Here is a 14,147-nt window from a genome sequence, read left to right as displayed (position 1 = left end):
CACAGTAAGCAAGTAAGGCAAGGTAGAGCAGTTTCAAAGATTAATTATGGATTGTGGAAGCAAGTCCATAATGCTGTGAAAGATCATGAGGCAGATGGGGAAGCACGAAATAGGAAGGCAGAGGTGTGGAGGTCTCTTGATCAACTCTTCATGTTCTGTGACAAAGTAACATGGACAAAGAGTGATTACAAGAACTTTGAGGAGGCAATTAAACATTTTGGAAAGTCAATGAAAGATGCGTGGACAGCCTGCAATATAACTCACTACATGGTAAGGTTATTTCTTTTTCTTTTACTTAAGTGTGATCCTCTTTTTTTTTATTACTTACTATGCATTCTTATGTCTTACAGCATATCATATACAACCACCTTCCCTATTTTGTCAAAAAGTATGGATGCCCAGCTATTTGGTCTACCCAAGGCATGGAGAAGTCTCACTACATGGCACGTAATGCATTTTTTAGACACACACAACACTATGGAGGGAGTCTGAAGGCGAATAGTCTGAAGGAAGTCTTCCAATGGTTTTACCGAGGCATACTACAGAGGCTGCATGCTAAAAGAAAAGTTGCTAGCTCCAAAATCAAGCTTGCTTTTCTTCTAGCCCAAAAGCAAAGACGAAGACAAGCTCTAGACAATTCAATTGCAGCAGAGAGACATAGACAATGGAGGGAATCGAAGATATTTAGAAACCATAAATGGACAAGTAAACATGAATAGGACTCATTTGTAACTTATTGGTGTTATGTCCACATGTTTTCAAACTCATTCAATAGAAATTTTTTTAGTGGAACAAGTGACTCTTGGTGTTATGCATGAAAAGTATTTCAATGTGAAACATATGATCTAAACTTAATACAATTTGTTTACAATTTCAATATATTGTTCATTTAATATTTAACGACACCACTCTATGTAAATGTACAAATCATTTCATCATCAACTTATTAATCATTTATACAAGATCATACCAGATATCAAAGACTTTATACAAATCAGTTCAAATTTAATATAATGTTTGTGCTATATTCGATGACTAAATCCTATTTCTCCCAGGGCCTGCCGATCGGAACTCTCTTTTTGATCTTGATTGGAGTCTTTTTCTTCTTTATTGGCTTGATGTCGACTGTCTCTTTATCCTTTTCTTCAGCTCTCTCCACCTGTTCCTCTTCTTGGACTGTGTGGCCTGATGCAATCATGGGTGGCTCTCGAAACCTTACGAGCTGGTGTTTTCCATAGCCCTCCAGATATTTGGGCTCCTTAACACCACATGCTAATGCATAAGAAGTGTAAGACAAAAAGTAAGCGGCCCTAGAGGCCTGCTTATTCACATAATCTCCAAATATATCTATGGCAGACAACCTCTCTATCAAAATGATCTTTTCCTTTTGCCATGAAAGAACATGTCCACCTAAAGCCCTGGACAAACATTTTAGGAAGTAAACAATGGCTTCTCCATTGTTGCTCAACTGCCTATGGTAAATCAAGATCTTGGCACTGCCTAGATCATGAATATAATGAGCTAGGCCTGACATTTTGCGAAACCCAACCTGCCTGCTTCCACTTGATCTCTGGAGGAATGTGTCATCCTCAATTTGTAGCTACAACATATCAAAGGATTGGAGTGAGACAATACACAACCTACAAAAACAAAGTTAAGCAGAAGTCAAAGTATATGATTTGAAGTACCTTCTCATTTTCATCAGCAACAAGCAGTTCATCTCTCCAAAGATTTATCCCTCTCCCTTCTTGTCCAGCCTCTTCTTTAGGCTTTTCTGTGTATAGTGCTGAGAGATTCATAGCTTTCTGTGTGAGCTGGAAGGCAGCTTCATCTGGCTCTTGGAACTTTTCAGCGTCTTTGAAACAAAATGAAAGGGCCTCTACAGGATCAAACATTGTTTCCAAAGCCAGTAGTGAATGGTCATCCTCTATGCCAACCTCCTTGTCAAGCCTTGAAGCCTGGGCAATAAGGGAAATGGCATAGTCCTCCCTCAAATCAAACATACACTCTATATCATGGAGGAAAACATAATCCTTTCCACCAATCAACACACCTGGAAGCATGGGCACTACATAGTTGCTGCTCTGAACATCAAAATCTTCAACTGGCTCTGCTCCCCTCAGAGTTTTTGTCCTCAGTTGAACAAGGTCAAGAGCAGCCACTTGCAGCCCCTCATCCTGAAGGTTGATATCTTCTTCTTGCTCTGCCATTTCTGTGACCAAAGAAACATCCTCGTTTTCCTCTGCTTCAGATGTGTCTTCTTCTTCTATTTCCTGCCCTTGTTCATCCAAAGACTCCTGACTGAAGACAATGTACATAAGAAATGCCATGCTCTCCTCCAGCACTCTGCACTTTCTGGTGTGCAAAGTACAGTTGAATTTATAGTGATCAGGCAGGCTGTCAAATCTTCTGTTCACATGGTACCTCAGCCTGTCATTGGAGACAATATGATTTAGGTGCACAAAAACCTTTTCTCCTCCCACAATTCTTCTTGCCTCTGTCAGTTCTTTGAAGGCATCCCAATAGTTTGAAAGAAAATCTTTGTGCTGCTCCAGTACAGAGCTCATTGTGAACTCCATGTTGAAAATACTGTGGTATATATGGAAGTTACTCTGAGCCTTGCATTTGTGAAGAAACTCAAATAGGAGCAAATCTGGAGAATTTTCCTCTTCTGGTTCCATTTGTTTTTTGATGGAAGAATCAGCACTCTGCTCCAGCCTCTTCTTTTTGCCTGTTCAAAAACTTATATACTATGAATTCTATATGCTGACATATGCAATCAGTGAATGCATTGTATATCACCAGATAATTCCTTCATGACATCTCATGACTCACCTGGTGATTGCTGTGGTCTAATAATAGCAGCAGAAAAGTCCAGCTTCCTCTTGAAAGGTGGGGCCTGGGAGCCAGCTGTTCCAAAACAAAAACATTTCTCATCATCAAGGAAGATTTCCACAGGGCTAAAGATAGCAAATTAATGAGGTAGAAGTGAGAAACAAATAATACACAGGAATTTGTAGCAAAATGCGATATGGGCTGTTTAGAGAATTATAAACCACTCTCCTCGCATTTTGTTGCAAATTCTCAAATTCTGTTCATGTGCATGTCAAATCAAGCACTTGGTTCATCTCAGTGATTCCTGGACACTATGATCTCATATGCAAGAGAAATAATGGAATGAGTGAAACTATTCATGAGGAATGTGTCAACAACAGGAATTTGCAGCAAAATGCGATATGGGCTGTTTAGAGAATTATAAACCACTCTCCTCGCATTTTGTTGCAAATTCTCAAGTTCTGTTCATGTGCATGTCAAATCAAGCACTTGGTTCATCTCAGTGATTCCTGGACACTATGATCTCATATGCAAGAGAAATAATGGAATGAGTGAAACTTTTCATGAGGAAGGTGTCAACAACAGGAATTTGCAGCAAAATGCGATATGGGCTGTTTAGAGAATTATAAACCACTCTCCTCGCATTTTGTTGCAAATTTCTTGTTTCTATTCATATCAACCTACAATCTAATTTCTGGGTGATTTATCACATTCTTGAACAGTATTAATTGAAAATGTAAGAAGAAGGATGGAGCTGAGTGAAGACATTGGGACATCAAAAATCCAATGGATGGAAGAAATAAATGTTGAAAAACATTGAAACCAAACTAGAATTCTGACCTTTTTTTTCCTTTTCCATGCTGATTGAGTTGCACTGGTAAATCTCCTTCTCTTTCTCTAGCTTGAACTTTGCACTCTAGGTAACCTGGAGATCTGGCAGTACTGTCTTCAGGCAGGTTGCAGTCTGGATGGAGTGTGCTGGGTAGGAAAGGATCAGAGAGAAGGAAATGGAAGATGCGAGGGTCGTGGCAGGGATGAAAGATTGGGATCCAAAGGAGGGAAAAGTGGTTGTGGTATTGATGATGAAATCATGAATGGCACAAGTTCCAAGGAATAAAGTGTACTTTCACACGTGCCAAATTTCAAACTCCAAGAGATCTGGGTCCCATCCACACGTGTGAAAAACGACTACATTCCACACGTGTGGGATTTAGTGATTCTTTAATTCTATTTGCACTTATTTGTGGTATCCTGTTTTAGACCTCTTGCCCTCCAGTCTCTGCTCTCTTGCCTCCCTACCTCCATACTCTGCAGCATCAGCATCTTGTCCAGTAGCACAGGTTCATCCTCAGCACAGATTACTCCTCAGCAGCACAGCACATCCACAGATAGATTCCAGGTCAGTAACAATGGGTTCTCCCCTTAGTCTCTGCAATCTTCTTGCCTAAAATAGAAAAAATACATCCTGCATGGAAATGCATAGACTCAAACCAAGACAGAGAAATCACTGTAGGAATGCAGATCTTCAAGTGTGATATTTGCATGTGATCTTCTTGCATAAACTCCATTCATACTGTATTTGGTTGGAGAAACATAGAAATCACTGTAGGAGTGCACTAGCATGTCATTTCAAAAATTTGCAGCAAAATGCGATGTGGACCTGTTTGAAATTCCAAACTGCTCATATCGCATTTTATTGCAAATTTCTCTATTTGGCTTCATTCACCCCTGTGATTGCCTTTTCTTTGTTAGAACATGTTCTGGTTTTGTGACTTCCATAGCTGTAATCTTCTTGCATAAACTCCATTCATACTGTATTTGGTTGGAGAGACAAAGAAATCACTGTAGGAGTGCACCAGCATGTCATTTCAAAAATTTGCAGCAAAATCTGATGTGGACCTGTTTGAAATTCCAAACTGCTCATATCGCATTTTATTGCAAATTTCTCTATTTGGCTTCTTCCACCCCTGTGATTGCCTTTTCTTTGTTAGAACATGTTCTGGTTTTATGACTTCCATAGCTGTAATCTTCTTGCATAAACTCCATTCATACTGTATTTGGTTGGAGAGACATAGAAATCACTGTAGGAGTGCACCAGCATGTCATTTCAAAAATTTGTAGCAAAATGCGATGTGGACCTGTTTGAAATTCCAAACTGCTCATATCGCATTTTATTGCAAATTTCTCTATTTGGCTTCTTCCACCCCTGTGATTGCCTTTTCTTTGTTAGAACATGTTCTCCATGTCTGTGATCTCTTTCCAATCCTTTGTATGGAGTTTTTCAGAGTGATGGCAAGAACCAAGTCAACTGCAAGGAAAGTTGGCAAAGGACCAGGTCTTGCAGCAACAGCAGTTGGGGCAGGTACCAAGAAGTTTAGTGTGCCTCCAAAGGGAAGAGCTGCACATGGTAGGAAGGGTAAGCCAATGAGCTTGCTCAAGCAAAAGGCCAAAAGATTGAATAAGGGTGCAGGTGTGCTAAGGGAGATAAGGAGGCAACAGAAAGCTATAGGCTTTGCAATACCCAAAGCACCCTTTCAAAGACTGGTGAGAGAAATTTGTGACAGTTGGAACCTTGGGTTCAGGTGGAATAGAACTGCCATTCTTTCCTTACAGGAAATGGCAGAGGATTACCTGGAGAAATATTTTGAGGATGCAGTGCTTGTAGCAGCCCATGCTCACAGGGTGACTTTGATGGCCAAAGACTTCAACACTTTGTCCAGAGTGAGATGGAGGTATGACAAGCTGGTTCATCCTGTGGAATGGCAGGACATCAAAATGAGAGATATATTGCTAATTCCACCTACAAGGAAGTTGAAGGTTGATGAGGTAAAGGTTGTTGAGGTAACACACTCAAAGAACACCAGAGGGAAGGCTGCTTATGAGGACTCACTGAAGCAGCAAATAAAAGAAACAAAATCTGTTATAGATGTGGAGACTGGAAAGAAGGAGCTACAGATACATAGAAGGTTGAAGGAGCTGGGCCCTGATGTAGTTGTACATATTGAGGATGAAGTTTCAGTCAATGATTTTGATTTGACAAAACAATGCTTAGCAGCATTGGCTAATAAGAATGAGTATTGCTCAGATACTATCATTCTTGCAATGCTCTAGTAAGTGTCTATAAATTTTACATTTTTTGCAAATCAATCCTCCTTGTAACTCCTTTATAACCTACCCTAATTATTTTCTGATCCTATGCAGCATGATGAGAAGCTGGCTTCACCCCTCTGTACAGCATACAGTCCATATTGTTGATCCAGCCATTTCTTCTAGATTAAGAGATGCAAAGGAACTCCCATGAGTATTTCCAGCTGGTTCAAACACTGCAATTTTGAAGTAATTGATGTTTTGCTACTTCCATACCATAGCAGGTATGTGGGTGACTACTTCTTTTAAGATTCTTCTTTAATATTGGGAACTCTTGTAGCCTTTCATTTTCTTATGCTTTTTTCCTTATGCAGTGACCACTGGAGTTTTGTGTCTATTGACATCCAGCACAAGCAATGCTTTCTATTCAACTCTCTAAAAAACACACACAGAGAGCTGAAATTGTAAGTGCTGTGTGTGCTTTTTGAACTTAAAACTTCATTATTTTGATACCATACTAACTAAATTATACATATTGCAGTTGTATTAGAAGGCTATTAGATGCATTGGATCACTGTCCTCCAAATGTCTCTCTTTTGGATTCAATAGAGCCAATAAGTCTAGAGGTAAAAAGTCTATTAAATGCTATGTCTTTGATCTTATTGAATAATTTTGTTTTGTGCTGATGCTCACAGTTTCTAACATTTTTTTCTAACTGTACAGACACCACAACAAAATGATTCAAGTAGCTGTGGATGGAGGGTGCTGATCAATGCAAAATATATACTTTCAAGCTACTTTGAGAAGGAACAGCCAGACCTGGTAAGGAAAAATACTTTTCATTTAGCTTGAAGATAATTCATAATGATACAAAGTGTTCAAAATTATCCTCTACCATTGCAGATGAAAGAGGATAGCTTCAGCCCCAACTATGTACATAATTTTAGAGCTCATACAATTTGGAGGTTTTTGAGCTATGCCTCCCCCAAACCTATTGTACCAGCTACTGTGGAGCTGGGTGAAAGCTCTAAAGTACAAGAAGGTGTCATACACCTTGATCCCACAGATGAAGCACCTAATGCTGAGGACCAGAAGCCACAGGAGCAATCACAGAGTGCTGAGGAGGAGCAGACACAGGAGCAAAGACCTGCTGCTGATGTTGAGGAGAAGGTGGAGAAGCAGCAAAGAGAGGCTTCTGGGGCAGTGGAGGAGACAGGATGGAGCACGGACAGGATGGAGCAGCAGAGAGAAGATCCTCCAGAAAATGTAGAGCAGCCTCTGGATGAAACTGTACATACACAACCTTTATCCAAAAATTGTGGCATGCATGCCGAATTTGTTGCTTTAACTGTGAACATTGTTTTTGAAACCTTCACTGGAAAGGTATTAAACAAGTCTACAAAAACTGTGAGAGGCATGCACAAAGAAATTTTTACTATCCTAGTGGCAATATTGGGCCTCAGAGCTTTCTGTACTTCTGTAAAAAGCTTCGCCCTATATGCCTCTGTAACACTAGAATGTGGGTGAGGCCAATCCACCGAATTCCACGCCGGAAGGTCTTGTTTTATTAATACACCATGTGTGTTAGCTTTGTCCAGCAACTGATAAAAATGATCAGTAAAAAATATACCCGATTGAGCTAGCTCTGTTGCACATCGACCTTGGTATTGTTGTTCTCCTATCGATCCATGCAGAACATCTATAAATCCCAGAATACAATCGATGTTTTGCCATGTCTCATACGATGAAGGATATAAATCTGAAATAAAACAACACAAGAATGTCAATAAGCTAAGAGAGAAAGCTTCATCTTAAAAATCCATACACCTCATGAAGAAAAAAACCACAATAGAAAAATATACAATTAGGCCTGTGTTGCAGAAGATTTTTTGGATAGTCTCGCAAGACAAGTTCTTTATGCATGTACACGTGCTGAATCAAAACTTCTTTCACGGATATCTTCCCTTTGGTGATTTTAAAATCTCGTACTCTTCCCTTCCACGATGCCAAGAAAATGTTTTTTGTCTGGGGTCTTTTTCTGCACCCATGCTCCTTTCAAAACACTAAACCTTTCCCAAGTTCCTTCCGTTTTGACTGTACTTGAATTCTCTACCGACGAAATAGAAGAAGCAGGTCGACGGGGTAAGGATGTTTGGTATAATTCTGCCTTCATAGCATTATCATCCACAGAGCGTCTTCCACAAGAACGGCCGTGGTTTTGGTTCACCATGGAGATTTTCTGAATCTGTAACAATAGCAAAGTAATGTAACTAAGATAACAATTTGAAGTTTCAAGAAAGAGAAAGTGGGCAAATAGACAGTTGACGAGAAACATCTTACTCTACGCCAAACAGGATCAAGGGAGAAGTTTTGGAAAAGAAAGACTGTTGCACAATGAGGCAATGGTGTAGAATGGTAGACCTTTCGCACGAAAGGCGGCACAACATTTGAAAATTCAAAGGAAGGTGGAAGCGGGAAGGATCTTGTCAGATAAAATGTCAGTTCAGATTCTATCTTCTTGTCCAAAGATCTTCTGAGAATAAAAAACCAATCTCCTCATTAATGTAGCACGCTTGTACTTACATAAAGTATTGTTTCTTTTTTCTATTTTCTCTTATTTTCGTGAATTTTCAACGTTACGTTGGCCTTCTATTGATTGGTTGAGAGCTTATTTTTCCAAACCGTAAAAGGCCCCAAAATGAGCTCCCTTTTTTCCTAATGTGTTCATCAACAAACAAGTGAGAAAATAGAGTATACCTACCATATGCACAGTTTAGAAGGAGAAAGTAGGATTGATAGAGGAGCAAAAATATCATTAAAAAGATGCAAAGAAACCTTTAATCAATGGAAATATGATTGTGATCACTGATCATTATAATAAATATCACTCCTAAGATATGAGGATTGGAATATATGCAAGAAGAGCATAGATGAAGGCACACATTATTCATTTTACTACATAAAACTCTCTGATAATTATAAAAAATTATTCTTGTTTATTTCTTGAAAAAAGAGCAAGAAGGATTTTTAAGTTCTAATAATTTAAAGCTATATCTAATACTAGGTATGAAGAAAGATCAAAATGGCAATTAAAAACAAAGGTGGTGGATAGAGGCTAATTTTATGTTTTTAAATTAATTTTGAGGGACCTTCAAAAGGCTATAATGTTTTTGTTTACAAGCTCCTTTGAGATAAGAGGCCTAAGTGGTATGAAAGTTGATGCTTTTAGAAATGGTGATGTATAATACTACTCTATATAAATTGGGGCCTAGCCATCTTAAAGTGTATATGACCACAGCTCCCTTATTTGGAATATTAAGCCAACATTAGCATTGGATACGCTGAATGATAGTCAAAGGGAGACTTGAATAGCATGGAAATTTGCATCATAGTACAACACATCATAATGCATACTTTGTGTTCATTTGGAAGCATATTAACCTTGACCATGTTTCACCTCTTTGCAAGCCCTAGATTTGGTATGCTCTCTACATGCATCTATGGTTGAAAAAGGAGCCCACGTGAAATGATGGATGATGTTTGCTTGGATAATTCTTTGACATGCATGATTTATACAATATGAACCCTATTGGACTCTTTGTGATAGTACTTTCTTTCTTGATGTATTCTTTGAATGAATGATGATCAAGTGGTAGTCCAAAAGGTGCGAACACAATTGGAAATTCTTGAATGATAATTCTCCTTCTTTTTTGGGCTTAGGCATTTATAACGAACCTTTATGTGATCTTAAGTGTGCGTATTATATTTGTGATTGATGACTTACAAAGAAGTATGTCTAAAAATTTACCATGGAAGGGTGTGAATCATTGTTCAAAAAACCTCATCGCACGTGTTTAAATGCATGCATTTGAAGTAGCTCAAAAGAGCATACATAAAATAACGAGTACATATCGTGGCAGACATAAAATAACGAGTACCTATTGTGGCATGCCATGGACCTATCATGAGGCTCAAGGTGTTCCTTTATAATTGCTCTTTACATCACCATGGTTATCTTGTCTCACATAGTATTTAAAATGACTAGGATTTGTATGTCTTCTCACTTTGATAACTGGTGACTACCTTGTTTCTGGAATTACTCCATTCTTCCCCTATCATATTCTAGTTTGGGTTGCATCTTACATGGATGAACATAGTCTCATAATGGGATGCCATCTTTAGTCTTATACGTCGTGCTCCTACTTTTAATTTCTCAGACAACATCCTTGGGTTCTTCAACATAAAGCAAGGAATGTCTCAATTTCTTCCATATCTCATTCATACACCCTGTTGGCTTCTTGGAAGAATATGCCCTGGAAGAATCAGCACACCGTTGGATCTCATTGGCTCGCAATATTTTGACTACCTTTTATTCCTATTTCGGTAATGCTTAAGGTCCATAACAATAAACCACTAGATCTAGAAACCTTGATAGAATAACTTTATCAATAATTTAAATCCAATGATAATGTTATTTGGGGTATTGTTGATAAAGGGAAGTGACATTGGACCTTCCCTAGACCTAGCAACACTTGGCAAAAGAGCTTGTAGCACAAGATCAATGACGAGTGACTTGCTAGACCTAGAAAGAGAGCTTATGGCACACCACAACAAGTTACCTGCTAGGTTGTAATTATCAACATGGCTAGAATTCGTATATCACTACTAGGCGTGAGTGCATCACTGTTGCATCTTCCATTGTACATAGCATGTGTGCCCCATATAAGAGATGTGGAACTTCCTTTATTTACCGTCACCCTAGGAAAAGGACACTCCTTAATACTTATTTGTTTGGTATAGATGAAAAGTCCTTCATATTAAGACTAGATGTAAAGGCGGCATGCATACATGGCAAAGAGAACCGTTGATTGTAATTGTCACAACTGAGCTATAAAATGACTAAAGCTCCAAGAATCAAGGCATGTTTCTAGTTTCCCAAATCACATTTCTTTCTTATGCCTCCCTCCTGCTCTATCGATTTGTCATTATTTGCTCTTCCCTTGATGTTTGAGTCATTTGATCTATCGCTCTTTGCTCAGAGGTACAAGACAGTTTGGGATAGAATATAGAGGAAGTCATCCACGGTTGCATGGATACTGTGACAGCAGTGACTATGCCGGAGATCATGAGACCAGGAGATTGACATAGGGATATGCATTTTTCCTTGGTCAAGGTGCTATATCATGGTTGTTTGACCCTGTTTTTCCTCCTATCTCAATTACTTTCTGTGATGACTACTGAGATGTTGAAGAAATTCATTTGGAAGAGCCATCTCCTCCTCTACCAACAGGCTCTCGTCGCAAGCCATCTCTCAAAGTTATTGAAAATGCTCAGCTTCATTATGCAAGTGAATGTCCTTGGTTTCAAGCACATGCATTTTGCAATATCAATCACGATGGCCCTAATCCTTCTACTTATCATGATGCTATTACTAGCCCGGATGTAGATAAATGGAATGCTGCCATGTCTGAGGAATATGCCTCTCTTGTTCACAATTTCACATGGAATTGAACTCCTCTTCCTTCAAATCGTACTGCCATACCTTGCAAATGGATTTTCAAACGTAAGTTTCATGCTGATGGTTCACTGACTAAACACAAGGCATGCTTGGTTGCCAAAGGATATTCACAAGTGGTTGGACTTGATTACTTTGAAACTTTTTCTCCCATAGTAAAGCTTACTACTATTCGGGTCCTTCTAGCCTATGCCGTTCAAGCTGATCTTGATATTGATCAAATGGACGTAAAGACGGCCTTTCTTCATGGAGAAATCACTGAGGAGATTCATATGCTACAACCCACTGGTTACATTGGTTCTGGTCATCCTGATTATGTATGTCGATTGAAGAAATCCATCTACGGTTTGAAACAGGCATCTCGCTCATGGTTTTCAAAGATTGACTCCTGCCTTCAACGGTTTGGGTTCATTTCATCTTCTGCTGATTGCAATTTATATATATTATCTCAGCCTCCCGATTTTGTTCTCCTGGCACTATATGTTGATGACATCCTTCTCTTCGCAACTAGTTCTTCTCTTATGAAGCAAGTTAAAAGTCACCTTTCCTCTCAATTTGATATGGTGGATCTCGGTCCTCTTGGTTACTGTCTTGGTATGGAGGTCACTCGTGATCGTACTGCTGGTACTCTTCATCTTTCTCAATGTGATCTCCTTGCAAAATTCAATATGGCCAATTGTCATTCTGTGGCCACTCCTATGGAGCTTGGCACCCTTTCTCTACTTCATCAACCTCTGGATCCTTCACTCCCTGCCTCACCATCTTTTCCTTTTCGCAGTTTGTTGGCAGTCTACTTTATACAATGGTTTGCTGTAGACCAGATCTCACTTTTACTGTCATTTCTCTTTCTCAGTATAGCTCTCACCCCAGTCCTACTCATTGGCAACTACTCAAACGAATCGTTCGTTATCTCCAGGGAACCACTGATCATGGCCTCTTCTTTAAACGCACACCATCATCTCATATTCTTCTTGAAGGCTATTGTGATGCTAATAACTGGGGAACCAATCAAACCACCGATCGGTCAGTCACAAGCTGTTGTTTTCTTGTGCCATTAGCTGGTCTAGTAAGCCTCAACGCACTGTTGCTCTATCATCTATGAAGGCCGAGAACATAGCAGCCTCTACAGCTTCATGCGAGATAGTATGGTTATGACGACTTCTCCATGATCTATCTCAATTACCCTCCTCTGTCCCTACGATTTTATGGTGTGACAACCAAAGTGCCATTGCCCTAACAAGAAATCCAGTAACTCTTCATGCACGTACCAAGCATTTTGTTTTATATTATCATTATATCTGTCAACTTGTTCAAGAAGGGCTTCTTCACGTCCAATATCTTTCCACAGATGCTATGTTAGCTGGCCTTCTCACTAAGCCTTTGCCTCGACCTCGAATTGAATATCTCCGATCTCTTCTCGGTGTACTTCCTCATTCCTCTACAGGCATCACATAAACAAATCAAGGTTTCTCTTCATCCCATGGGACGTGTTTGAGGGGGGATTATAGCGTCAACCACGTCTCCTTCCTTAATTGTTGTATGGAAGCACATGGAAGTCAATCCTGAGTGCATGGGAGCACATGAAGGTCGCTGGATCACCGCACACATTGATTTAGATGCACTTAGCATTCCTCAATCATAGGCAAGGATTACGATCCTACGACAGACTATAAAACTGCTTGTAACCTTCGACTGATTACAGATTCTGGCAATATGGTATGTGAGTGTTTTGCTCTATTGGCTTAGCTTGTTTATGTGCGTCCTCATCAATTAGAAGATCTTAAATTGTTTTTCTTGTGGCCTCCATTAAGATTTGATATTTCACAAAGGACTCATGATCGGGGTTTGAAAACTATGAAAGAAGATTGATCCAAATCACACAAATTGGGATGCTTTGTTATCGATGTTTTGGCAGCATACAATACAACATTACAAGAGTCCACATAGATAAGTCTGTTTGAATCAATGTTCGGATGACCTCCTCGTTTCCTTGCAGAGATGGGTTTGACATAGGTTTCAAAAATAAAAAATTGAGACGCCATCCAGTGGTTGAATTTCTTGCAACAAGCTTTGCATTCATAAGACAAAAAGCAACTACTCATCTGAAGAAGGCACAGGCTTGATAGAAAAGGTACTATGACCAATGCCACAAGTACATGGAGTATTAGTTGGGGGATTTAGTAATGCTTTATTGCTCGACAAGAAGAAAGGGACTTGCAAAAAAGTTTTGGCAAATTGGTTTCCCTCTCAGTCTTGGCTTTGTGCATTCTTGCCGCGCGTCCCGTGTGTTACAATATGGCCACATGAAGAAATATTGCATATAATTTTTGGCTTCTATGAAGAGTTCACAGGTAGTTGGTGATCTCATTCAGAGAGTGATCAAATCAGTTCTCTAATTGATTCTAGAAGTTCTTTGATGATATCCCATCAGAAGTTCGTGGATGACAGTCTCCTACCGCTGCCCATACATCCATTTTTAGCGATGCTTTCATTCGGTTCAAGTCAATTTGTCATATAGACTACCATGTTGAGACCCCAAAATTTTCTCCTAACTTTAGAGTATGATTGGATTGATGCAAATGGACCTGTAATAGATTTCAAAAATAGAAATCTTTTGTGCCAGGCATAGAACCCATTCGGTGGATTTCTTCACGTCGGTTCTTTGTTGCAACTATGGTCCCAAATGTGTGGGTTTGTGCACTCTTCTTTC

This window comes from Dipteris shenzhenensis, chromosome 8 (genome assembly GCF_047967505.1).
Source record: "Dipteris shenzhenensis isolate YYH24624 ecotype China chromosome 8, Dip_SZ_1.0, whole genome shotgun sequence".
NCBI classification, from domain to species: domain Eukaryota; kingdom Viridiplantae; phylum Streptophyta; class Polypodiopsida; order Gleicheniales; family Dipteridaceae; genus Dipteris; species Dipteris shenzhenensis.
The sequence above is the reverse complement of the archived record's forward strand: the minus strand, read 5'-3'. Positions refer to the sequence as shown.